This window comes from Rissa tridactyla, chromosome Z (assembly GCF_028500815.1).
Source record: "Rissa tridactyla isolate bRisTri1 chromosome Z, bRisTri1.patW.cur.20221130, whole genome shotgun sequence".
Classification (NCBI taxonomy): Eukaryota; Metazoa; Chordata; class Aves; order Charadriiformes; family Laridae; genus Rissa; species Rissa tridactyla.
Window position 1 is genome coordinate 49,478,157 of NC_071497.1, and position 27,465 is coordinate 49,505,621.

General features: G+C 42.1%; 1 protein-coding gene across 3 annotated transcripts in view; it reads left to right on the forward strand.

The window, feature by feature from the left end:
• Positions 1-9,169: 9,169 nt before the first annotated feature.
• The window catches only part of APBA1 (amyloid beta precursor protein binding family A member 1), a 97,900-nt gene continuing 79,604 nt past the window's right edge, over positions 9,170-27,465 (forward strand). Inside the window, exon 1 of one of the 3 annotated variants that reach the window (XM_054185863.1) lies at positions 9,170-9,306. The gene's annotated coding sequence lies outside the window, so the exon portion shown is untranslated. The other 2 variants (XM_054185865.1, XM_054185866.1) reach the window with 2 other exon arrangements.

The following is a 27,465-nucleotide window of genomic DNA, read 5'->3' on the forward strand; positions in this document are numbered from 1 at the left end:
GTTGATTTGTGATCACCTTAAAGATTGTGTTATAACAGACTTCAGATACATTGTAATGTAGCTCTTGTAACTTGAATGAATGCAAATATTAGCATAAGCAGAAGTCTGTGCAAAGCATTGTTTTTCATTTAATCTGTTTCTTCTGTGTTCTCAGAGAACACAGAGACTATTTCAATTTTCCACAAGGCTTTATTGTCCAACTCTACTCATCGTTGAACCTCAAAAATACTCCTGACTTCTTCTATGTCAGCTTCTCTTCTGTTGGGTCTGCTTTGAGTAGATAGACAATTTGTGTATTTCAATTGCTTCATATTCCAGTGAAAACTGTTGTCTTTTATATTTTTATATTTGAATCTGAATGCAGGCCCCCACCTGGAGGGTTTCCTCGTTGATTTGGAGTAAGTTAAGCTGGGTTAGGTTTTTGTTTTGTTTTTATGTATTGACTGAGTTTCAGACAAGATACTGACCAACTCCCTCAGACTTACATTACATTTCTCTGATAAGCAAGGCCCAGGTATCACAAGTTATCATCAGACTGACACGTGAAAAGCGATCACATACAATTAGCGGTCACTTTAAAATGGAAAAAAAAATCGGTTTCACTGGCACTTCTCTTTCAAGCAGTGCAGTAAGGCCTAAGATGCAAACAGTTGCAAAGTGCTCAAGCAGCAGGTGTGAAATAATGTGATGTATTCTTTTGCATAAGATGGCTACCACTGTGATATTTATGTGCTTCAAAGAAACAGTAAAAGATCACACCTGGTATCTGTTACAAGCTTCACCTTGGAAAAAATAAGACTTGTGGCACATTCTGAAAGCCCCCACCTGCAAGTGATGAGCTGGATCCAGTAGATCGTGAGCAGGCGGGAGTTGGTGCCTCTGGGGATCCTTCACTGCGAGCACCTCCTTTCCTTCTCTCTTGGACTCCTTGGGGCTACCAGTGGAAGTGCCTCAGTGTCTCACTTGCTGAAAGTGCAAAGCTGAAATGTACTTGCTGAAATGCAAAAAGAAAGCTATCATGAAGGACACAAGTGCTAAGTCATCAATTTAAAACCTGAAATTGCAGCCAGGAGGCTATGGATTGAAAAACTGGAGCTGAGCCTAATTCTAGCCTGTTTTTGCCAAGCAGTTAGGCAGATGCCATGACTGGTTTCTATGGATAGCATGCAGTGCTAGAAGTACCTGACTCCAGAAACCAGCCCACCACTGAGGGTACCATTTGCCCTGCTCCTGCAGTGACAAAAAATCCACATCAAGAAAAAAATCCAGTCACCTGTTTAATGAATACAGTCCTGTATTCATTAAATAATTAATTCATGAATTCTAAATTCATTAATTAATTTAATGAATTCAAAATTCATTAAATAATTCATTCAATAAATACATTATCATGTATTTTCATGTTCTGTAGAGCAAAGCACTCCTACTGTGTGTGCTCCCTGCCAGCATCTTTGGCGAGGGGTTTCGCCTGCCTCACCAGCAGCTGGAACAGGACTGCCAAGTCCAACTCTTCTTTCAACCTTGCAAACCACACGCCACTGCTGCCTTCTCCGAATTGGGCTTTGAATTCCTGAGACACCTCAGAAACTGTGCTGTAATGGAACGGTGAAATGGAGGTGAAGCTATTGCCAAAATCACACTGCTAGAAGAGACACAGTCCAGAATGTCCCTTTTGATTTTTTTTTTTTTTTTCCCTGCATAGAAGAATCTGAACCAGAGGTTGGGACTGTGCAGAGTTGCTGTTAGAGAAGGTCATTTGAGTGGACTGACAATGCCCTGTCTCCATCTTCTCCTAGGTCTTAGAGGGGGAAGAGCGAGGTTCTCCCATCCACTGTGTAGATCTCATAAACAGGTAAATTAACGTATAAAACCAGCAGTGGAGCTATTTGTTGCACTTTGGCAGTGTGCTGGCAGAGATTGCTGAGGGAAATAATTCAGGTCTGAACAGAATGGCCTGGAAAATGGGAAGTCAAAGAAATACAAGTGACATTGAAATGTCCTTGCTAATAAGCTGTCCTGGTTTGAGGCAAAACAGAATGAATTTTCTTTTCAGACATTTTACTTTTCAGTTTAAGCCTCTTCTAACTCTCTGAAATTAATGGCATGTTTTTCAGACAGTGTCCGCCTCTAGCAGATAAAGTTTGATGTTTGTAGTAAATACCAAGGAATGGTATGCAGAGAGGCTACTGCTTATACTAATTGTTATAACAGCCAAGGTCAGATAACTTTGTTATTTGCCCCGTTGGACAGTTGGAAGTGGGAGAGCGTAGAGGGGTCGCACCTGCGGGGAGGAGCGGACAGGACAGGTGACCCAAAACTGACCGACAGAGTGTTCCATCCCATCTGCACCATGCTCAATATAAAAGCTGAGGGATCAAAGGGATTGGCCTCTTTCTTCGATGGCTGGCATCCAAGGAGGACTCTGTCTGTTCATCTGCCTTTGATCCCGATCCGGGCGTTCCTGAGTCCAGATCAAGAATCCAGTTCCCGTCTGCCGCTGAGGGGCAGTGCCTGCTGGGGACATGACCGTCATCGTGAGAGCTCAATATGGTTTTGTGTATGTTGTATGTATTTCATTATTTTCTTATTAATATTATTACCTTTTCTTTTTATTATTTTATTATTAAATTTTATTATTATTTTATTATTAAAATTTCATTAAAGTAGTTTCAGTCCATAAGTCTCTCTCATTCTTCTCTTCCTTCTTTGAAGGTTAAAGAGAGCATCTGTCATTCATTCAGTGGCCAGTCCAGCCCAAACCACAACATATATATTGGCGCCCAATGTGGGGCTTGACCAAGACTCTGACAGATTGCCTGAATAGTTCGAATTCCAGCTTGCTCAATTGGGAGAGTATCAGATTTTTTCTATGAGAGTCTCAAGGGGTTGGAAATTAAAACAAACAGCTCACATCATGTATTTCTTGAGCAAAATGTTATATCGTGCTGTTATAGGGCTTTGTTGAAAGTTAGTTGATGCAATGCTGCTTAGCCTGCTGAACATGTTGTATAATTTATTTACTCTTTGTGTTTGTTTGTGGTAGTTTAAATGTGCTACTTTGCTGTGGTGTTTGATGCAGAAGTATAATATGATAAATTGGAGAAGGGCTTTTTCTGCATGTCTTGGGCATCACGTAATAGATTCTGTTCTAATTACACTTTCAATTTTACCTTGGGAGAGTTTAACTCACCCTTTATTGCCCAATTGAAATCACCAGAGCTAGGGCATGGATGCTTTTTGGATTTCGGCAATGATTGTTACTTTCTTAATATCATGATTTTATTATCAATTCTCCTGAATGTGTTTCAGGAGTGGTTTTATATCAATTATCAGTGCGGGAGTAGATGTTGTAAGACATGGACTGCTGGTGCTAAAATCCCATGAGCTACTCCACCACCCGTACTGGCATGAGCTACTCTGGCCTCAATAACAAGCACCGCCGCTAATCCAGCTGCTCTGACAACAAGAACCGCTGCTATTCCAGCCCCATCAGTACCAGCACAAGACAACCTGGTGACAAGGGAGCAAAAAAAAAAAAGGGTCAGCTCGTTCCCCTGCCCCTTATGACAAAGACCAGATAAACCCAGATAGCATGGGACAAAATTAACAGAAAAGATATTCAGAAGGAAATGCTCATGTCACAGGAGTTTTTGGTGAGGGCAGTGAGAAGTCATTTTCAGCAAGACCTTATTTCTTATCTCATGCCTGAAAAATGCCCCCGTACCACACAGCCACAGGCAATGCCTGTGGTTGCCACGAGGAGTCCCAAACCTCCGCTCTTGATTCCAGCAGCGGCAAACAATCGGGATGCTCCCAACAGGTTCCGCTGCTCAAAACCCCGGGTTTGAAGGCAGCTGAGGAGGAGTGTACGGTAAGGTAAGGTAAATCAAGTCGGTCTTCTCCAGAAGACGTCTCCAGGTTCCCTGTGCTCTCTTTCCCCCTGTCGGCACACGCTGGCTCCCGTAACCTCCAACAGATCTATCAGGATAAAACTACAAGGGCAGCTGGCATATTTAATTTAACCTTTCTATTCCTTCTAAGAGGTTCCTGATATGTAAATTTTGCTAGAGATTCCCTTGTGCACCTGTATGAAAAATATGAAAAATACCAGTTGGGTGTACTAAGTGCAAGATACTCCGTCTGAATTCATTGGCTTCAGTAAATATCATGTTTCTGCTCTGAGAAAAAACAGCCAAAGCAGTATGAAGACAGGTATTTTACATAGATAGATTCTTCAATCTGATTATAAAGTAAGGTGCTTTACACTCACTCCGCAAATACTTCTGACTCATACCTGGAAAACGCATTTATTGTCCATCACTGGCTTTTCATGTCATAGTTTGAATGTATATTATAATCTATACTACAAAGGAGGTTTTATCAAATTGTCTTTACACTGTTACAGCTTTTTAGAAAAAGATACATTTTTGGCTTATTCAACAGTTCTATATAAAGAAGCACTATCGGCTCTATTGCTTATCTACACTTATGTCTCAAAAAACTGTAAAAACAGTATAAAAAAGTGACTGATGCACTAGTGAAGGGGAAGAGTGGACCAAAATTCTCTACAGTGTATAAAAAAGGGGATAGTAAATTGATAGTGACCCTCAAGTCGATTATACTCCTTCAGCATATTTTCAAACTTTCAGAATTGCCTGCTTCAATGTGTTGTTTCTGAATTCCTCAAATACTGCCATGTACCATGGTATTATCCATATGGCTGATTCCTGACTGTTTATTTGTTCCTTTTTATTATACCTCAAGCTTTCAGAATGTTTTTATATCTCTGGGATTTTATTTATTTTGCGATTAAGTCTATTGCCTAGTATTCTGGAGGGCACAGCAGTTTTACTTTATTATACCCTGAAGAGCCTTCTCCTTGCCAACTGTCTATTTAAGGCCTCTTCATAGATGAGGCTGCATTCTTTATAATTTAAATTAAACATTTAGTATATGGCTCCTCACGCAAAGTAAATGCTTCAAAGCATAACTAGTGATATACCATCCCCTCAGATCGTTACATTAGAAAAGGGACAACCTGCTTTCACAGGCTATGGGTGGACAGGCCACAATAATTGCAATACTGGTGATTTCCATTCTTGAAAACCATAGATTTCACTCCATACCCCTGATTTAGCTATTTCAGACCAAGATAATCAAGAATATAAGGTACTTGAGTCTGGGAGATTTTTATTCCTAAAAATGCCTTCCTTCAGTTCATTGGTCTACTGTCAGAATTTGAAAACATTTCCATTCCTGAAAGCCACCTAATTCAGTACCAGCAAGCACCTCTGAAGCAGTCCACACTCTTCTAGCAACAGATAATTCGCACACCATTTGAGTCAGAGATTAATCCTTTCTGACATATGAAAGCTGTAATCCCAAGCTTTCAGACAGTAAAAAGCATTCATTTCTGTCCCACGTGGATCTTGAGCTATCTGACCTTAAAACTATGTCAAGCTTGCACTCATCTTTTCAGCCTGCAAGAGCCGTTTTGCCTTTGGCCCAAGGCTGAAAGTAGCAAAGTCAGAGACCTAAGACCATGGCAATGTCCAATTCTTTAAAATGCATACGAGCTGACTAAATTAGTAGTAAAAAGTGTCTGAGCTGCCATGGCCAAGGCTTTTATGTAGGCTAATGGGTATATAAATACAGGTGGAATGTAGACATGCTGAATCCAATTAATGTGCTTTATAGAGTGTAGGTTTTTTCGTGAAAAGAGAAACCTTCCGCATAACTTCTTGCCCTTTGAAACATCCAGGCCCAGTTAACGAGATGTCTGCATGAAACCTTGTCCAGGTTCTTTGCTGTTAGATGCTTTGCCAATACTCACACAGCAGCTTGTGCCAAATTGACCCTAATTGACAGACTGACACATGGGACAATGCAAATGCTTGTATTTACATTGAAATACTGGAGGGACACGGACGACCTATATACAATGAAAAATCATCGGTGCAGTGTAAATAGCACTATTTACATAGCAGGAGTGTCTGCATGTGCCAGAAGCTGCCTGATTTGCAGATTATTTATTATAGATTACGACAATGACTTAGAAAACTCACCCTCACAAGGTTATCATTTAATGCAGGTTGTATAGATTCATCCACAGCGCTACTTCATTTTATAAATGTTACAGACTAATCTTGGTGCTTTTGACACTAGTTTTTCTGTCAGGTTTTATTTATTACATTTAAATGTGAACTAGTCAGCTTTAAAAGGGCAGTTTACATTTGTCCAGGAGGTTAATTTCACAGAAGTGTGGTTTTACAAAACTCAAAATCGTTTCTACATTTTCAGAAAGAGCTAGAACAAAAAAACATGTTGCATAAATGGGAGCTTTACCTCGAAGAACAAACAGACTGCAATTTCCAGCATTTCAATTGCAAAAATTGAAAGAAATGCCAAAGAATAAATAATGATGATCAGATTGAAAACACGTAAGAGCCTGAAGGTCAATGCTAAAGCAGGATACTGCATTATAACAGTGGTGCAGTAGCATGTCTTCAGGTTCATGGACAACCTGCGTGCTAGGAGACCTGTCATGATGCGCTGTGAAACAAACTGGGTAAAGTGGAGCTCTGGAAGAACAACGCATTTAGGCTACAGAACTTTTCTCACGTATAATTTAGCAGTCATGAAGACTGCTATTATTAGTCTTTTGAAACTGTAAGAATATAACAGAGTAAGGCAGGTCGGGAGGGACCTCTAGAGGTCATGTGGTCAAATCTCCCTCGTAAAGCAGGGCAAATTTAGATCGTGTTCAGACCTAGCTGCTTCACTATTTTGAGAGGGAGGGCAGAAAGAAGGAATTTAATCACAAGTGAAGTGTTTTACTTAATGTAACTGCCTGAGAATCAATAGCTTTGGAAGTCGCTCACACACGCTCTATACTCCCTAAATTGTGGTAACCTGGGACCGTACCAGGGCCATAATATCCACGCCATTGAAAAGACGAAGGGAACAGAGATCTCCTCCATGTTTTGTTATTTTTGCTACAAAAGATGTCTCCGGGATAGGAAAGAAGAACATAAATAAATAAAAACTATTAGCAAAGGAGGAAAAAATAATGAAGCATTGCAATGCCTTAAAAACAGAGGAAAGGATTCTGGTGGCAGTTGTTTAAGCAACAAAAGTCACTCATATTTTCGTAACTTCTTCCTTCTTTTTCAACAACATTTTTTTCATTCTCTCATTTTCAAAGTCTTCATCTGCAGAGTATTGCAGCATTTTGCTTAGGATATAAAGGTACAGCTGTGCTTACAGAGTGGCTGAAGCATATCATAATAGGGGAATAGGCAACAAGAACCAGAAAGTTTCTTTCGGATACGTTTTTTGGAATGGGAAAAGCAGAATTATATTCCACACTAACACCATGTTATCATAGAAATTAATTACAAGCCTTTATACGTACCGATTACTTATGATGGTTTGCAGTAGGGTATGCCTAAACATTTTACAGATGTTTATCACATTTTCCAAAGAGGCAAATTCACAATGCTGTCAAAATATACCAATTTAGGCTGCAAATACTACAATTTTGCATTAGTTGTTAGGCACCTTGAAGTCTGCTACCCATTTTTAAATGGAATACTGATTGGATATCAAACTGGCCATAGAGAAAAAGAAGTGTGTTTCTTTTGATAGTTACATTTTGGTTATGGCTGTCCAGCCATATTGATTTAAATACCATAAAATGTGAGACACTGCCTGGAGGAGTTCAGGATGTTGTTCGTTCATATGGAATCACCGAGGCAGCAGAGCACAGGGAGCGGCAGCCCTGAGGAGCAGCTACAAGACACCGTTGCCATTACAGCCTGGGCTGTAGATCATAGAATCATAGAATGTGTTGGGTTGGAAGGGACCTTTAAAGGTCATCTAGTCCAGCCCCCTGCAGTAAGCAGGGACATCTTCAACTAGATCAGGTTGCTCAGAGCCTCATCAAGTCTGGCCTTGAATGTTTCCAGGGATGGGGCCTCCACCATCTCTCTGGGCAACCTGTTCCAGTGTCTCACCACTCTCACAGTAAAGAACTTCTTCCTAATGTCTAATCTAAACCTACCCTGCTCTAGTTTAAAGCCATTGTCCCTTGTCCTATCGCTACGTGCCCTTGCAAACAGCCCCTGCCCATCCTTCCTGTATGCCCCCTTCAGGTACTGGAAGGCCACTATAAGGTCTCCTGGGAGCCTTCTCTTCTCCAGGCTGAACAACCCCAACTCTCTCAGCCTGTCTTCACAGGACAGGTGCTCCAGCCCTCTCATCATCTTCGTGGCCCTCCTCTGGACCTGTTCCAACAGGTCCATGTCCCTCTTGTGCTGAGGGCTCCAGAGCTGGACACAGTACTCCAGGTGGGGTCTCACGAGAACAGAGGAGAGGGGGAGAATCACCTCTCTGGATCTGCTGGCCACACTTCTGATGCAGCCCAGGATGCAGTTGGCCTTCTGGGCTGAGTGCACATTGTTGGCTCATGTCCAGCTTTTCATCCATGAGTACCCCCAAGTCATTTTCTGCAAGGCTGCTCTCTATCACATCGTCCCCCAGCCTGTATTGATAATGAGGATTATCCAGACCCAAGTGCAGGACCTTGCACTTGGCCTTGTTGAACTTCATGAGGTTAATTCATGAGACAGACGCCACGTGAGGACAAATGCTCCGTCTGTCAATGCGACCGCAGGAGTCAGCAGCCCCCCTTTCAAGGAAAGGGGCCATGAAGCGACAACTTTATATCGGGGACACCGGCCTTCGGTTTCTGTGCGCTTCGGTGAGGGCCGCGGCCTGGGCAGCCCCTTCGCAGCCGGGGAGGACGCGCTGCCCCGGCACCCCCACCCCGCCGGCTGCTCTCCCTTGGGGCGAGCCGGGGCTGTGGGCCCCGGGAAGCCCAAAGGCAAGCTGATAAGGCTGGGTTATGGCCCGCTGGGCCCCCACCCACGTAGGAGCTGCCGTGTCGGGGAGCCGCTGAGCGTTTTGCCGGCGGCCGTTTCTGCACCGGGTTGGGTGCTCCCGCCCGCGGCCGCACCGCCCGGGCCCGCCGGGGCAGCTCCAGGCCGTCACCCGCCCCCGCGGCCCCGCCACCCCCTCAGCCCCGCACCGCCCCTGCGCTGACGCGAGGAGGGCGGTGCGGTGCGGCGCGGCAGGAGGGGCCGGGCCGGGCCGGGTGGTGCTGGCGGCGGCAGGCGCAGGAGGAGGAGGAAGATGGTGGCGGTGGCGGGAGGAGCGGTTGGCTGCCGGGCTTTCCGCCCCGCGCTGCGCTGCCACCCCCGCCGGAGCCGCCCTGCCTGCTGAGGAGGCGGCGCGGACCCGCACCAGGTGCGGAGGGGGCGGGAGCGGGAGTTGGGGTCCGTGTTCCCCACCCCACCATCACCCCCACCCCGGCACTGGGTGGCGGGGAGGCCGGCGGGCCCGTGGGGGGGCGGCGGGCGGGGGGCTGCGGAGCATCCCCGGGCTGGAGGTGGGGGGGGGCATCGGCAGGGAGGGGAGCGGCGCTGGAATCCATTTGACTAATTAATTATCCCATTTAACATTGGTGGGATACGCGTGGAATAATACTGCGTGGAGCTGTGCATACCCTAATGCCCTGGTTTGCTCTTTTATATATATATATATATATATTTTTAATATATTTTTTTCTCCTCACCCCGCATCTTTTCTGTGGTGAGAAGGGAAAGGGGAAACACGGGGGGGAGGGGAGAAAGGGGAGGGGATGTGGAGGTTCCGCAGTCGCCGATGGAGAGAGACCCAGGTGGGGGGCAGCGAGTTCTGCTCTCCATCCCTGGGCCGGGCTCGGGGTGGTGGGGTCGGGGCGGAGGTGACATCTGCCACCATCACGTACCGGCTTCAGGAAAGGGAAGGCGCCTTGATCTTTTCCTCCCGGAAAAGCAGTTGGATGTGACGATCTCCTAAATCGCGGTGGCGGTCAGTGCCAGCCCGATGCGCTGCATCTGCTTTCTGGAAAGATCAGTGTTAACAGGAGCAATTTACCAAGAGTTGTTTTATTGCCATTGTCTGTAAATCTGCCTTTTGAGACAGACGGGAACTTGGGCCTAGGCTGGAAAACTACAATATCTTTTCTTTTTTTTTTTTTGGCTTTCCCCTGTTGTAGCTTTTTTTTGGGGGGAGGGGAGCGGGGGGGGCTGTGGATTCGCAATTGGCTTCAGAGAGCGGGTTGCGGATCCGGCTGTTTTCATAGCTGCCGAGCGACCGGGAGGCAGGGATGTTTGCCTGACTCTGCATATATTACGAGTGAGCTAATGTGGGTGTAGGGCAGACCGGGCATGTAGCATTTCCCTTGTCTCCGACACGCAGCGCGTTTTCGCCGGCTGACAGGAGTACGCCCAGGCAGACGCAGTTTTGCAGCATCTCCCTTGAGACGGGTGGCCCACGGGGTCCCAACCAGCTTGCCCTGGAAGATATTCTGGTCACAGTGCTCCGGGTTCTGCTGCATTGCTGTTAAAATCTGGACCGGCTGCACCTGCCTTCGCAGCCCGTGGCTGGAGCAAGCACGTGATGCCTGATTTTTCCCAAAGGCCGGCGGTGGCGTAGAAGGTGTTTATTCTCCAGGTGGTACGTGTTAGTGGTGTGCAGGTAACCAACAGTGGGGTGCGTGTTTACCTTTTGCTCTAATGGTGGGAAGGGGAAGGGTAGGCTGCCCAGAAACGCTGTTGGGGAGTACAGGAGAATGATTACCGTACAATTCTGTGCACTTGTACTGCAAAATGAAGTGTCCAGTAAATGATAATGGAAGACCACAGGAAACTCTGCAAAAGCAGAAAATTTAGCGTTCTAATGCACCTTGGGATGAATGTTGTTGGTGTCTAAATGTAAACTGGAGTGGAAGGCGGCTTGCCTTTATTGGAAAATGTGATCTGAGATTGAGAGCTCTGTGAGCTTTTAGGCCAAACTGATTTCTACAAAGTAAAGGCAGTTCAAGGTTGGCTGTGTAGTATGAATTGTATAATTCATTGGTCCAAGTTTTCTTGGACGTTTCTGGTTGTAGCTTGAAGCGATACTTTTATCTTACATTAGTCCATTGTCCTCACTTAAAACAGCCAATTTTCTGACTGCTGTGCTGTCTTCTAACAGATGCAAGGCCAGCCTTTTGGAAGGCTATTAAAATAAAAGTATTCACAGATTGGCCCTTTGGTTATAAAATGTAAGAATGCTGGGAAGGCGATTTGGTACATCTAGGTAGACAGAAAATACAGTTTTGGTGTGTTGGAGAGGAGTGAGGGACACCTAAGCTTTTCAGTATAACTGGTTTTGGTTACTTAATAGAAAACCCTTTTCACAATTTTTTGAGTTAGTAATTTAATTCTCATTCATTTTTTTATGATAAGCTTGTGGTTCCTTATGCATTGGGAACAGTGTAAATGCGCTCCCAATTTTTTATTTGTTAAAACTGTCTTTGTGTGTTTAAACCGTAGGAAGTAACACTTTGGAAGAAATTTTGTGATGCTGGCTGGATGTAGCGGCGTGGTGGATGCCAGAGGGAAAATCTTGTAGTCCATCATTCTTGTAGGACAGGGGAAGTGGGTGTGGATTTTTGGAGATAAGCCTGAATATCTTGTTTGCTCTATATATGTAGTAAAGACTGCATAATGCCTTGAAGTCAGGGACTACTAATTGTGAGGCTAAAGTTTGTATCATCTATCTAATAAACAACACTAACCATATGAGATTTGGATGGATTTTAATTGGACCAGGAATTGGCTTCTGACTTCTTTGGTACCATTTTAAGCCACAGTCATCTACAATGCTTATGTTCCTAAACTTAAAAAGCCTGTAATATGAGGATTATGTGCACTTCTGAATTGTAGTTAACCTTTTCTTTTTATAAGCTGTGCCTACCAGTGCTAGAGCTAACATGGGAGACATATGGGTGCAAAGAAATGGAATCCCCTGTTCAGATGCTTGTTTCACATTTTTTAACAGGCCAATGTGGGTAGTCACTTGCAGTGGTTTTGTTGTTTGGCTTTAGGTTGTCTCAGTGTGCGGTAGTGTTTATGGCAAACAAAATCAGGAAAAATGAATAGTAAATCCAGAAAAGGTGTCTGGGAAGATGCACACTATTTTGGTTCAGTGGTGTTGCTGCATGTATGTGAATTCAGATTTAGTATCCAAAACTAACGATCATGTTAAAAAAACTAAATTATGAAGTGAACTTCAGAGCCATCAAATAGACAAAACGAAGGAAAAATCAAACAGAGAGCTAAAACTTTTAACTTGTATCTCATGGTCTAGGTACCTCAGACCACATTCAGCGTTTTTACCCCTGGCACGTGAATTGTCTGCTATTCTGGGTTTACATGAGATTATGAATTACAAGAATGAGACCTTTTCTCCTACGCTCAAAAAATTAAATAATTTTAAAAAGAACTAGATGTGTTTTGCATAGTTTAATACATGTTGTTCATAGGCAGTGCAGCTTGATTCATTAAAGCTTGATTTGAACAAGATCCTATTACTGTAGGTTTAAGTCAAGCCTTGATGTTCCAGTAATGCATTTTTAAATGTGTTTTTCTGGTTTCACAGAAGGTGGAGATTCCTGCTTAATGAGAGGTCTAGCAAACAACCCTCTGCTCATTTATTTCTAATAGATTGCATGTAATACATATTGTATAGGGGTTAAAGGTTTCTGAAAAGCAGATTGATTGGTTTTGCTTCATTGTATTGATTGATTTGCTAAGCCAGCTGCTCAGAGCAGTGTGGTAGTATTTTTCTGTTTCCACTTCATGAGACTGTGTTCTTCCAATAAAGCTGTAGTTTGCTTTACTGAAGGGGCCTAGGGAAACATCTTTATTTGCCACTTTCACATATGCAGGCAAATAATGATGGTAATACTGGTCCTAATTCTGAATAAATAAATACAGGAGCAGCGTAATGGGTACGTGGCAGCTGTGGATGGCAGAGGACTTAGCTGAAGATACTCCAGGACCATAGGTTGGCATTTTTCCACTAGACCCTTTCTGCTGGAGAGGGCCCATCTTGGCATGGGAGGAGGAGTGGGAATGGGAGTACAAATCTGTTTCCAAGGAGCCAGTGGGAAGATCCCTCTGCGAAAGGGCATCTCACCTGGTCTGTCTTGTTGTCCTCACAGGATTATGTCCTACAAGGTGTTTCCTGTGCTCTGTTCTCTCTGATTGCGTGTACTTACTGGGAGAAGTTTCCGTCATCCAATAGGCCTGTATAAGCAACTGTTTGTAGATAAACAGTGGGGGTTTGTACATCATCAGGGAAATCAGTGAAAGAAATGGATTGAAAGTATTTAAAACAATAAATAGTCTAGGTGAGGTAGACAACACTGGGAGCCTCTGATTTTCCCATTGCCTACCAAAAGGAGGAGAAGACGTTCTGGAACGTTTAATTAATTATTTCAGAATGTTTAAAAAATTTAGGGTGTTTAAAATTATTATTTTTCTTTTAAGATATGTTTTTTCTCCCCATTGCTGTCCAATATGTTCTTGGTTTATCTATTTAGTCTTTCAAATCTTGCTCTAAAGCTAGCAATTAAACATTACTTGTGTCTTTCTTTTTGATGAGCACTTCAATAAAAATTACTCTCCATAAGACAACGACCACCTTGTCACCCATCTGAGGAAAATGTGAGAGTAGGGAGTGAGAGATGTCATTGAAAGTCTGTGGGTGAACATGACAGATGAGCAGCATATCCTTGGAATTTAGTGGTAATTTCTTTTTGCAAGTAATTAAACTCTTCTGAACCTCTGTGGCACCCCTTTTGTGCATCAAGAGCATCCCAGATGAATTTGGTATACAAAATTTCAACTCCAGAAGATGAGCACAGGTCAGGAAGACACCAGGACAGCAGCACCATGGAGTCTATAAAACTTGACCATCTGCTACCAAGATTGATTGAGCAACTACCCTACATCAAGTCACTGTTGCTTTATTTTTTCCGTGCTGGGGATGTATATCAGGGCAAGAACAGCCTTTCTCTATCTGTGCGGTTCAGGTACTGGTTTGGTATCTAGGAGATACAGGTTTTGTGCCCTATATTGATCTGGGTAAATAATTTTGTTTCTCTGCAATTATTTTAATTTTTGTACATAAGAGAAAAGGTTACTGATTGTTCCTTTCCTGGTGGGGTCCTAGTAATTTTTTTTTACAAGGAACATATTTTTCTCAAAAATTGGTGGGTATTCGGGTGCGGAAGAGCTTGGGGGCTGGGTAAAAGAAGGTATTTTTAAATAGAAGGAGGAGGAAAAAAATCAGAACATAATGGAAGATTTAAAACATACATGAATGTGACTTTTTTTTTGCTAATATATGCTTAGGTTTTATTGGCGGATTTTTATTTTTTTAAAACTTATTCTGATATGTGAGTTCCAATTCTTGCTGACAGTGTTACTGTTACCGTGTATTTATACATAAGTACTCTTCTGTTCTGATGGGACTTTAGTCATGTTTGAAATCTTAGTACTTTGGAAATCTTAAATACAATTTTTCTTTAGACTAAATAAATTCAAATTAAGAAAACATTTTTAAAAGAACAGCTGAGAGTAATACCTAAAAAAGCTCCTGCCAGAGCAGGGGGAGGAAGCAGAGCGTAAATGCTCTTGCTCTGGGTCTTCCCCAGGCTAATGTAAGCAGAATACTTTAACTAACACTCTTCAAATCCAAAGAACGTGCAAACCCATTGGTTTTCTCTATATGTTGTCTCTCTCAGGTGAATTTTGGGAGGGTGGGTACTGCATCCAGTGTTGGAAGAAGGAATTGGTACGTTTTGTGTGATGTGTGTGGGGAGCTGAGGGTGTTTCTCTTTTCTTTCCTTAACAGCTTTCTCACACCATCTTTTTTTATGATCACAGAGTAACTTGAGTTGGAAAGGATCCCTGAATGCCATCTGATCTAAGCTCTGCTCAAATCGGGTGACTAAGGCGAGGGCTGCACATGCCGCGTTTGTAGCTCTTGGCTTTGCTGAAGCGTGGAGCTCTGAAGCCCGAGAGCCACGCCTCTTGTGGGTTTCAAACACCAGAGTGTGCAGAAGGTTTTGCTGATCACCCTGGTGGCACGGGGCATGGCTGCCACCATGCAGGGAGCTGCTCGCTCTGCCGGTTGGGCAACGGGAGTGTTGGGGTGGAGAGCATGCACCCTGTGGGGCAAACAGCGATTACCTCCTGATGGGTATTACGATGGGAAAGAGCTTGGAGCGTGGGTAAAAGAAGATATTTTTAAATAGGAGGAGGAAAAAAAAAAATCAGAACATAATGGAAGATTTAAAAGATACATGAATGTGACATTTTTTTAAGTCCGTCTTATCACAGTCATTCTACCCAGGAAAGGGCTGAAATTTCTATTTGCTGTATTAGCTTATCCAGTGACCTGATGATTTCTTTCTTTTTTTTTTTTTTATTGGATTTTTAAGATTATCAAAATGGAGAAAAGGAACATCTAGAAGTCTAGAAAACATTTTTTGTGTGTTAAATTGTGTTGCAACAGTTTAAAAATGAGACCACTATTTTTTAAAAATGAAAGATTTATTAAGCAGCATTCCTGCTAATTATCTACTGTGCAGTTAACTTTTACCTAACGGAGAAAATCTCCCCCAGTAGCTTTGTGGTAAGCTGACAGAAACTTGTCATTAAAGAGTCAGTATAAAACCAGTCTGTAGCTTTGCAATTCCGTTGCATTTTCAGTGGACATTTTACCTACCCTTTCCACGAACTTCGTGTGTATTTCTGATATCCACAGCTATTGTACCTTTTGTCTCAGAGTGATAAATAAGGATGAACTCAGGGTTCTGCTCTCGCTCAAGAATTATCCTCCCTTGCTGGTAAATGATTAATGTAATCCACTTATGAGATTGCCATGACATCATTCAGATTTTGGCATGCTTAATTTTATTTCATAACAATGAGAAAATCCCAAAGTCCTTGAAAGCTGCTTCGTGCAGGACCGTGCCAGGGCTGCGAGGAGCGTGGGAGAGACATTTGGGCGCCATGGTGCCTTCTTGGCAAGGAGCTGGGCATCGGTCCGAGGGGACAGCGCCATACTTTGTAATGTTGGCTCTGTGTTAGCTTCAACATTCAGGGTACAGCCTTATGGTAGTTAGTCTGATTGCTTAGCCCTACTTCAAAGTCTTGTCCAAGTCAGGCAGTTTTAATGGGTTGTATTTTGAGTGTAGTACGATTTGGGACACACTGATTTTGGAATCAGCAATTTTAGTTGTAGTTGAAGTTGCACCAGGGACTTAATACACCCTCACATATCTTTTTATTTCTTTACCTAAGAAAACTGCAAAGACTTAACGTCTTTATTTCAGCTTAGGTCAAGCTGCTTTTGAATGCAAATTTGAAGGTAATTAAGGCTACAGAAAACACCTCTGTATTTTAGGAGTTACACACGTTTAATGCTTTGATATACAATACATTGAAACATGTTCTGGATTCAAATCTACCTACTTCATTAACAAGAACTACTATTTCTAGTTAGCTACTGACTTGATTATTTCTGGTTTTGGAGCCAAGATATCCCGGCCTCTTGAAAAGAATTTTTGTCCCAAGGAAAGCCAAATGAGTAATCTAGGAGGAGAAGAGAAGAATAAATTGATTAGGATGTCTATAAGCTGCATATATCACTGCTTATTTTAGATAAAAAAGTAGTCTCAGTAATGTATCAGGTAATTGTTTGGGTTATGTTGGTTATCGCAGGTGACATGGAGCATCACCTGATGTCTTCTGCTGCGCTGGTTATGGGAGTGCCGGTGACACTGGGGTCCAGTTGTTAGCTGTCATCGACCAGGAATAAGAAAACATTTCCTAGAGGAGATCTGGTCCTCTGTCAGATGCCCTCCTTAGGATAAATTACCCCCTGATAGCTAATAGAAGCATTTTGAACAGAATGGCAGTGTGGAAATAAAGTTGCATGAAACGTAAATATTAAAAGCACAGTCCTAGCTTTTATACAGGTAATATTCGTATAGTCAATTTTCAAAAAAGTAATAAGTTCTCTACTCCAAAAATGTTTGCCTTTTGGTGATTCTCTAGGAATTAAAGCTGCAATGAACAGTGGTTTTGTGCATGGACCAAAGGCAATTTTTATGTGTCATGTTTCTGATATGCAAATTCATATTTTATTGAAGATACTTTTTCTTCAGCACCTTTATCCATGAAGGTAATGACTTTTTCAGTAGAGGTCCAAAGATATTTTGGATTATTTTTTTCCTTTCAGTATATAACTGTGCTGAAACCTGAGCAGTTTGAAACTCAATTTTGATCTGTAGTGTTAAAGTCTGTGTTATGGCCGTGTAAGCAGTGGCGTCCACAGGCACTGTGGTGCGGGTTTATATGCATACGTTAGATCTGCTCTGGATAACAGAATATCACAAACAGCAGTAAGGTAAGCGTTCCTTTCTTATTAAGAAACAGCACTTCATTTATGTGGAAAAGGAGGACTTTTCCAGCTGCCTGTCCAAGAGCCTTGTGTTTTCGAACGGCAGAGTGTGTGGAACAGTGACTTTGGGGCCATTGGACATTGGAAACACTGAGGGATACATACTGTACTTTTGTAGGCGTCTTACACCTGAAACCTGAGGGTGAAGTTACTGGGAAAGGAATTCACAGAGTGGGGGTGAATAATCATGGCTTCTTATGATGCGAGGAAGAGGAAGATATTTTAAAAGTCAGTCTGAAGGCTTAGTAATCGTACGAACTGCAAGGAGCTAATGGCAGTACACAAAAAAGCTGTTATGCTTCTCTTTTTATGATAGTGTCTCAGTCATTAATGCCTAGTGTGGCAAAAAAATCAGACACACCCGACTTAAAGACTAACCTCCTCCAACTAGGTGCACATCTACCGACACTTTATTTACTCTGCCTGTTGAAGACTTTCCCTCTCCAGCGTATGACAGGAGTCCTGCGGCTTCATGGCCTTTCACAGTACGTCACACAGTTATTACAGCCTAGTAGCATACAAACCTTGGTGGCATCCTTCTTGTGTTGGCTTTTCAGATGGAGCGAGGTGCTGAATAGTGGGCATAACTGATGATGCGGATAAACCCCACCGCTTTACTGCCTCTGAGAAGAATCCAGTGAAGTCTTTGGGTGGATTCCATTGGTCTTCACCTGGCATCTGTGGGGGTTTGTGGTACAGAGAGAAGACATGTTTGCAAATACAAAGTCATCAGATCTTCTGAGTATGAAGCGGTGTGCTGTGAAGTCACCTATAATTATTTGTATTTGGTTTGAACAGCATGGGAGACCCGGCTGACATGTTGGTGGGTTTTAGGAAGGAAGACTCTGCTTGCAGAGAAGAGTCGCTCAATGCGAGGCAGCGGTCTGTCACTGCAGCTTCACTGGAAACCCACCTGTTTTCCACTGGTGCCACCTGGCGAGGAAGAGTCCTTGCACCGCTCTTGTGGTCAGTCTCTCCAGCAGCAGTGGTCTCCAGGTGATGTGTGTGCATAAGGCAGAGAATACAGGAAAGAGAGGCGTCTAGTTAATTTTATTTTATTTTTCCCCTAAGACAAAAAATTGGAATGTTGAAAATGCAGAAAAGTATCAGTTAAGGCAGTGTCAGGGGAGTTTACAAGAGGTTGGATTGGATATATTATAGATATTGGAATAATCCAGGCATGGATTATTTAGGATAAAATCGACCTTGCCTGAGACTTTCAGTTGTGTGTAGTTCTGTGTTCACCCTGGTCAAACTAGCCCTTCCAAAAGCCTGGCAAGCACTCCAGCAGTACAGCTTTATAAATGGTTTCAAGGTAAGACCAAATTTTACCGTTAGTAATTGAAGTGGTGATTACGCTTTGGTGGGTAAGTAATTATCAAGATAGGATTTTCCATGTTGGCACCTGGCACTGCTCTTTAAAAGTTACATCCTGTTTGGAGGAGAGGAGTGGGGAAGGGAAGAGGTTTTGTGTAGTTGGAGCATCCATCTGGTGCATTTTGATGACACAGCATGTTAGGGGATTATCTCATACTTGCTGTAACCAAGCCAATGCCAAGTACATAACGAGGACTTGGCATGCAGTATAAAAAGCACCTGCTGTTGTACCTGACTATTATATATTCAGACTGCTGTAATTTCTGAAGTCTGTTTATTCTAGTATGCTTGTTTATTAACTGATTCTTTTGAAGACACCCCAAGATCCCATGACCATGTGTTTAAGAACAAAGTTTATGAAATACAAACTTTTTTTTACCAAGAGAAGGAATGCTCCTAAGGATCTCCACCATGCTTTTATTATCCAAAGAGCAAATCTTTTGGCTACAGTCCTGTCTAAAGAGAAAATGTGTGGATCAGCATGTTAAGCTTCAAGGGTGCAAATCTGGAAGCCATTTTCTGCTGAGGAGCGACTAAAGCCTTAGAAGTTTAGTCCTTTGTTCTGTTGCTTATCAATTGTGATACTTTCCCCACAGGCAGTGGTTTCTGAATTCGCTTTTAGTGGCTCCCAGCTCTGTTTTTGCTGATGTTTGTAGCTTACCAAGCACTGACACAGAGAACTGATGAGATTTTTGACGCTTTCAGATGTGAGGAGGCATTTGAGTGTCAGAAGCAAACATGGAGTGAAAATATACCGATTTCAAGTTGCATTTTATGAGATGGCGGTGGGATTGTGCCAGTTTTTGTCTGGGGACTCAGGATAGTAGCAGAGCTTTTCTTTGTATTTTCAGGATTATCCTTACGATCGCAGATTTTTCAGTCTCAGCCCCAGGTACCTCAGAGGAAACCTTTATGTGTGCTGGTTATAACTTTATTTTTCCTGTCCCTAAGTGTAGCATGTGAAAATTGGATTCCTTCTTGCAAGGCATAATAGCACTGTCATCCTTCAGCTCCATCTGCATGTGCACGGTGCTTGTGACAAGGTCTGGAAGGTAATCTTATATACACGTTTTATTTTGCATCTGCTGTGTGTCTGTTCTAGTTTTGCTGTGGGTACTTTGTACTTTAAATGCCTTTGGATTGTATGTGGTGAGGATTTAATCCTCTTCTTTCTTCTCTTCCCTTCCATCTGTATCTGCTTTGTAAGTTACGTCATCATGTTTTCCACTTGTTCCTCTTTGTCCTGAGGCAGCTAATTCTTCTGCTTCTAAATGTAGCCCCATTCATGAATTCCCAGTATGTGTGACATATTCCCCAAGAAAAAGCGATGACGTAATAGTGGATTTTTATCTGCAAGGGATCAAGGTTAGTAAAAACGCCTTTGCAGAGGATCTGATCAACCTGTGGAGGATACATGAGGAGAAAATTGAGTGAGTTTGTGTCTGAGTGTGCACTGAATCTAGAAATATATGTTTCAGAAAAAATTAACTTTATATCTTGGAAATTATATGGGAAATATGGACTGGGTTAATAGAAAAACCTTAGAGCTTAAAAATCGGCAGATGCTTCACCATTGTGATAGAAAGAGCTTCACATTCCACGTTTTGGAGCCAGTGGCCCAGAGTGTCTAAATAAATCTTTGTCTCTTCATGCCAAAGGGTTGGCAGTGGGTCATTACTGTTCTGAGTAGCTCTGATACTCCAGGCTCAGGGACGGTCCTTCTATTTTCTGTGGCTTAGTGAATTTGGAGTCAAAGAAATACAAATTTTTCTCAATTTTATGTTTGGTTCTTTATTAATGCTGAATGTACTGTTGGGATGGTATCTGTACGTACCCGAGTAAGATGGTGAGTGGTTTTCTAGTACCACTCTAATAAAGATGCTTAGTGAATTACATAAATAGAAGACAGGCTTGGACATAATTTCACTTGTTACCCTCTGCATATCAAGTACGTGGCTCTTCCATAGTGTTTGGTTAGCAAGGGAAGTTACTCCGTTGTTGCTACTGTGTGCACTGCTTTATGCAAGGTTTTGCGTGGTTTTATCGATTCATTAGGGACAAATGCATTCCTGGATTGCAGAAGCAAACTTTCTCCGTTTTACTTGGTAAATCTTATGCTGTAAAGAAAAGAGTTACAGTAATTTTGAGCAGAAACTGAGTTATTGGTCTACCCTGTGAAAATTACATTTTGTTTCTACATCAATAAAACCTTTTTGGTTTTTTTTTTTGTTGTTGTTCAACTCTTTGAATTGGGACATGACAGAAGTCCAAGGTTAGGGGTTTTTAATATCTGACAATTTTTGACCTATTGAAGAGAGACAGCAAGAAGTACAGGGACTGAGTTAAGGGAAATGCAAGAATCTGAATAGCCAGTTTCCAGTGTTGGAGCTTAACTTGCCATTAAGGCTTTCTGCTTTAAAAGAACTTACAAACTTTTGAGCTCTGCCTTAGTTGTGTGTCTCTTACAATATGAGTTGTTTGTTGTGAAGTAAATAGCACAAGGACGTTCAAAGGGTAGGAATGATTCTTAATAATTGGAGAGGACTGAAATGTTATCTCCCTTTTGTTAATGAAGGGGAATAATTTTACCCCCTAACTGAAAAGCCCTGGCAGAAGCATCAGGAAACAAAGCTATGTATGTTAAGGAGGACTTGACTGTGAATGATGGGTTGCGATACAGAAAGGAGAACTAAGCATTGGAAAAAGCATCTCAACACTGAGATCTACTAGACTGTGAAATAGTCTCCCAGGGACTGAGGGAAGATATATTTTCGGAGAAGTTAATACTCAGTGCTGCAAGAGCTTCAACAATGCCGTAGGGAGCAATCCTCAACTTGAATTATCTCTTTCTGAGGGATTTTGGTGTGGCTTTGCTTTTCACAATCCCGGGTGACTTCATCCTTGAAAGAGATATAAGCAGATTTTTCTTTCTTCTTTTGTTTGTTTGTCACCAGATGTAGTCTCCTGATGCTGTTTTTTTCCATGAGAACAACCATTTGGTGGTGTCGTAAATGATTTTCCATTTTAGTTTTGCCCTTGAAGCAGTATTCCACGAATCTTTTGGCGGTCAACTGCTCTAGGTTGATATTTAAAGTTTGATTAAAATATAGCAAAGGTTAGGAATGAACATTGGTATGTTTCATCCTTGCAAAAGAAGATCAGAAGTTATTGGTGAGTCAGTATCACCTGTCTCACAGGTGATCATAGTGTAGTTGCATATGGTCATGCTTTGCAGCGATTTTTTTATTCCTTTGCAAGTGACTGTAATGCTTCTAACAAGTGTGCCCTGTACCAATGCGTCTATCCTTGATGTAATTCCAGACATTACCACAATTTGTGCTACTTGCCTTTCCTCCTTAAAAATATAGGGAAAGGAAAATCTGTAGAAAAATCAACTTAAATTGTAAGGATCAGATAGATGCACGTGGAGTGGCAGAGGCAGCACAATACAGGTGCTGGGTAAAAAGAGATTAAGAGAAAAAAGGTAACAGTGTACAAGAACACTCAATGACATAAAGTGTAATGTGGGAAGGGAGTTAATTTTTTTTAAAGTGGTAAAATGAAGGATGTTTGGGAGTTAAAGGTGTTGGACAAAATAATTCTAAATGTTTGGAGAAACTGTGATGATAATGCTGGATTAGCTGAAACACTGCTAGGGAATATGTTTGGAAATGATTTGTAGGATTTGGGAGTTAATATAGATCAACAAAAAGGTTTTCAGGTCCTGATTGTTAGATTTTACTTTGAGGAAGAGTATCATTTCTAGGAAAGGTGTCTTTGGCTGCCACAGCTGGCTATCAAAAGAAGGTGCTGTGTGTTTGTATACAAACTTTTTTTGCTGGAAAGATGAAGTAGATACTATGATTGCAAGATGCCCTGAGCTATTTCAGAACATCTCACTTCCCCACAGGTGATTCAAGCAGTACCACCGTAGCCCTGAGGATTCTTACTGTCACTTCTCTCCAAACCTTGTTTTCCATGCTTTTAAAATCTGGCATTGTGGCAAATGCTTGTTAGTAATTAAAGACCGATTAACGTTATTTCTGTACACTATTGCTGTCTCTGTAGTCATCCTGGATTTCAGGAAGTTCTTTATCATATACCCACTTTTACACATTTTACTCATCGCTGTGGTACCTTCATCATGCAAAGCAGGCAGGGCTGCCTGTTGAGCAATCACAACCCATGCTTGCGCAGGACCAAAAGTCAATAACTAGGCATCAAGCCTGGCTCCATTGAGTGGTGAGGTTTAGATTGCAAATGTTGTGATTCCAGTTGTGTAGAGCTGGTGGTGTGGCTTCAGTGCTACTCAGAATGGAGAAGATGTCAGCATGTCATTGAATTAGCTGATTCCTCGGATGTGTTTTGCTTGCAAGTATTTAATGGTCTAGCAGGTTGTATGTACTGTTTCTCCTTCCTTTCCTCCCTAATTTTTTTTGCCAAAGAAGAATCTAAGTTTTGAGTCAGAGCTGAAAAACTGTACAATCTCCAATAAGGCAGCTTCTATAAAAGGTATACAGCACATACTGATATATTTTATTTCTTTAAGATCTTTCTCCTGCTTTTGGAAGCTGTGTGAAATGCATTAATTTGCCAGACCTTTTCAGGTTTTTAGAATTGGAACAACGGTGAAGTAGGGTGGAGAAGGTAGTGTGGTCCCCATAGCCACGTGCTATGCATGGGTTGCTCACTCTGTTGAGGTGACCCAAATGACTGCTGCTGCTGCAGTCGATGGCTTCTGATGTGGAAGCCTGTTCAGTGAAACAGAGACGTTACCTGCTGTGCTGGTGGTCTGCCTGCCAGTTGTGCTTCTCATGTACTTTTCCTGTGTTGTGCTAGGAGTTTGAAGATACACCATAGCTTTGAGGAGCTTGAAGGCACACCAGGAAACCTGCCAGGGAACTGTCAACATTTGTTTTTGTTTCTAGGTTTGATAATGAATTGATATGAAGATGTTTCTGCATATGTAACCCAGTTCAGAAGTCATTGAGAGAGTGGTGGAATGGTAGGGCGGCTCTGGTGCAGAGTTTGTGACTTCCAGGAACCTACTAAGGTTTAGAATAACATTAACTTTATCTTTTCAATAAATACAAAACATGTAATTAACTGACTGCTGCCTGATGCCTGGGGCTTGTTATTAAGACGGTTCACAGTCTTTCATGACTATTTGTCTAAATTCATTGAAGCTTGTGCAAAGGTTTAACTTGTATGTGTATTGTGTGAAAAGTGGTGCAAATACCTGGAAATAAAAAATACCCAAGTGCTCTTCGACTACTTTCTTTCTATGTAGAGCAACTAAAAAAAAAAAAAAAAAAAAAAGGGACATTGCTGCTTCAGCAGTGGGAGAGTAGTAGTAATGAATTAATAATCCTCTCTATGCATGGGAGAGGACCTTTTTTGTTTAAAGTAGCACTTAGTTTATTTTGATAGCAGTTATTACGTTGGCTGCCTCTGTTTACAGTTTCACTGCTTGCTCCAGAGTAGCTCCCAGATGCCCCACAGAGGTGAGCACGCTGGCATTTTCTGAGCACTGGGTGGGCTAGCAGAGCGGGGCATTGTGGAAGCCTTGGATAGCAGCTGAGGCTACACTTTTGAGCCACAACATCCAAAATCTCTGAGGTGGAAATTAATGAAAGTGAAAGGTATTATCAACAGTGTTCTTTCTAAGTTAGCTATATCTTCCCTAAGTTGGATTTTCTTCCTGGGGGTCCCTGGATTGCAAATCCTTGGGAATTTGAAAAAGTACATGAGTAGGAAATAGAAAATATGAGAGTCTCAAAGACCCTTTGACTTAGCAGGTCTCACTGATCCATTTCTAGCATAACTAGCCAAGACCAAACAATGATTTTCATTTGCTCCTGGAATGTAGAAGAAACAGTATTTTTAATGAGGAAAAACAATTTAGAGGCATCTGATTTAAATCTCTGTAACTCTGTTATAATCCTGTTGGTGGCACAAGGCTGGATACAGTTTTGTGGAGTTACATTTATTTAGAATAAATTGGAGGTCTATCCTTAGTATTTAATCCATGTGTTTGTTACTGTCAAAGGCTAACTTGGGAACTGAGCTGAGGTGGGACTGAGGGATTGTGGACATCTCTGGAGGGTATGCCCATATTCTGTTTGGAAGCAATTTTGCTACATGAATTTCCACATTTCGTTTGTCTGTCCCGCTCTTAAACAGGACAGAAAGTCCTGCTTAAGTAACTCTTTTTTTCTCATTGTAGGCTGTGTACAATACTTGTATCATGCTTGCACGCTTTTTAATTCAGAGTGGCTGATGAATGGCTTTTTCAACATTTTGATGAGCTGAAAAGCAAAGATAATTTTTAAAATCTTGTGTGCTTGCTCGTAGCTGTGAAAAAATACACCCAAAGAAATCTGTAAGAGGACAAACGTGCCGAATAAGTAGACTGTTTCCTAAATAGTGCTTTTATCCAAATCTTTCTTCAGGCAAAATGACTTTATTACTCTTCTGTTTCTTTTCCTCACTTTGGTAGCTTTGATTCTGTTCTTGCTGGAAGAATTGTGTCTTTGGTTTTGGTTTTCCTTTTTTTCGTTGTTTGGTGGTTGGGGTTTTTTTGTGTTAGGAGGTCTGTTGGGCAGTATAGTAAAAACAAACAAACAACACCCACCAGCAACAAAAAATCCCACACCCCAAACCCAGAAACTGGTCAATTTGGACTCTGGACATCTGTTTTGAGGCAATTTTGGTGTTGGTAAGGTATTTCTTATTATGAAAGACTAAAAGCTTTTCTCCTCTAATGCACAGGTTTATGAAGCTTGAGGGAATTAAAAAAAAAAAAAGTCACTGTTTCCTAGACTGATCATATTTATGGGAATGTAGATAGGGTGAAAAATGCGTTCAAAATCAATCGTTATATAGTAGTTTCCACATAAAAGACTGAGGTGTTTTAAATTGTCTGCCTTTAACAATATGGATGCATTTCTTTAGATAATGTACAGAACCTTCCAAAAAACTTCTAATTATTGGTGGGTTTTGTTTATTTCTAAGATTCCACACAATTTAGTCAGTGCTTTTGGCATTAATAAGGATTATGAGAGTTTCTTGTGCGGGATTCTTCAGTTGTTTGTCCACAGTGACAGAATGTATAGATTAATACAAAAGCCAGTAATGAAATCCTGTGTATGCTTTTGGGATGAAAGAGGCACCATTTATCCTTGTTTTCTAGCTATATTTTTAACTTCTCCTTGGAACTACTAGGTGGGTGGAAAAATGCTCTTTCAAGAAATTGCCACTAGTAGAGCTGCATTTCTGTATTTGAGAAGTGCTCTTGTGCAGTTACTCCTATGCATAATCTTCTGCTTTCTGTCGTAGTTTGTCCTTATTTGATGGTCTTACCAGAACCCAGCAAAATTCAATAGGCAGGTTGCGAAATTTACAAGAAATCAGTCCTGGAGTAAAGCCAAGCAGGAGCATCATTTATCAAAGGAATGATTGCTAAGTACGCGGGTTCTGTACACTGGGAAGGAGCTGAACTTTTGGGTAGTATGATGTTTGGATGTTTTTATAGACTCTCTTATATTAAACCTGCAGTATCTAAGGTTACGACAGACAAATGGAATATCTTTACTTGTATGGCTTGTACCTACATTGCATACCTCCTCCACTGTCCCGGCATCAGCACCTGGCAGGCCAAAGTGGGACACCTTCTGGTCCCTGCTACACTGGTGTAAAACTGTGTCAGCTCCGAGTGTTTCAAAATTTAAAGCCTTTTCAGTTTCTTGTATAATTCAAAGCAGCAGCCTGTCTGGGCCTCTGGCTTTCACAATACAGTTAGTTTATGTTTGGAGATGATTGAAAGTTTATGAAACCTGGCACGAGAGTGGCTAGCACAGATTTTCTCAGGGAATGGGCACAACGTCTTCTGCCTTCCCCAACCAGAGACCAAATGTCCTTTCTGTGTCTTTTGCATGTCCCAAGCAGAACACGTGTGGCTTTTGAATATGGCTTCCTTGGGGCTTTTCCCATGGGATTTTAAGGTGTGTTTTGTAATCTGCAGGAAGTTTATTGTGTAGAATCATGAAGAAGCTGGGGAGGGGACAGGCAGGTTCTTCTGGCTGGCATCAGGGACACCCTATAAGTGACAGGTGGGTCCAAGGTTTTAAGCATGGACGTGCAAGGGCTTATATAGGGAAGAGCTTCCATGAGAGGAGCTGGGTCTGGTCTGAAGCCAGGACTTGTTAAATGAAGATAATCTGGCACTGGGGCTCTGTGTGATGCTCTAAAGGCAGACACAGGACTGCGATGCCCCCAGAATCACCAGAGAAGAAAACCCGTAAGGCATGACACAAGCACGTGGACACATGGAACCTGATTTTCATAAGGTTCATAAGGATTTAATAAGTCTGCCTTTCTTTTACTGCTCTATTGCTTTCTTATCCCCCTCCATATATCCTTACTACACATCTCCCAGGAAAGCCAGGAAATGGGTCAAGAAGCAGAAGAGGGTGAGGATAACATCAGGCTGAAGACCTGCTGAACTGCTGGCCCGGTCATGTCTGCAGGTCGGTCTGCCAGCTGCTGCCGGGCTTCTGCTTGCTTTTCCCCTACCGGGAGGGTGAACCGGGATTGCCCGTGAATCTTAAAGGAAGTCTGTTATCTTTGAGGCTCTTATAAAATACGTTTAAAATTGGCCAGTGGCTAAAAAGTTAAGGATGA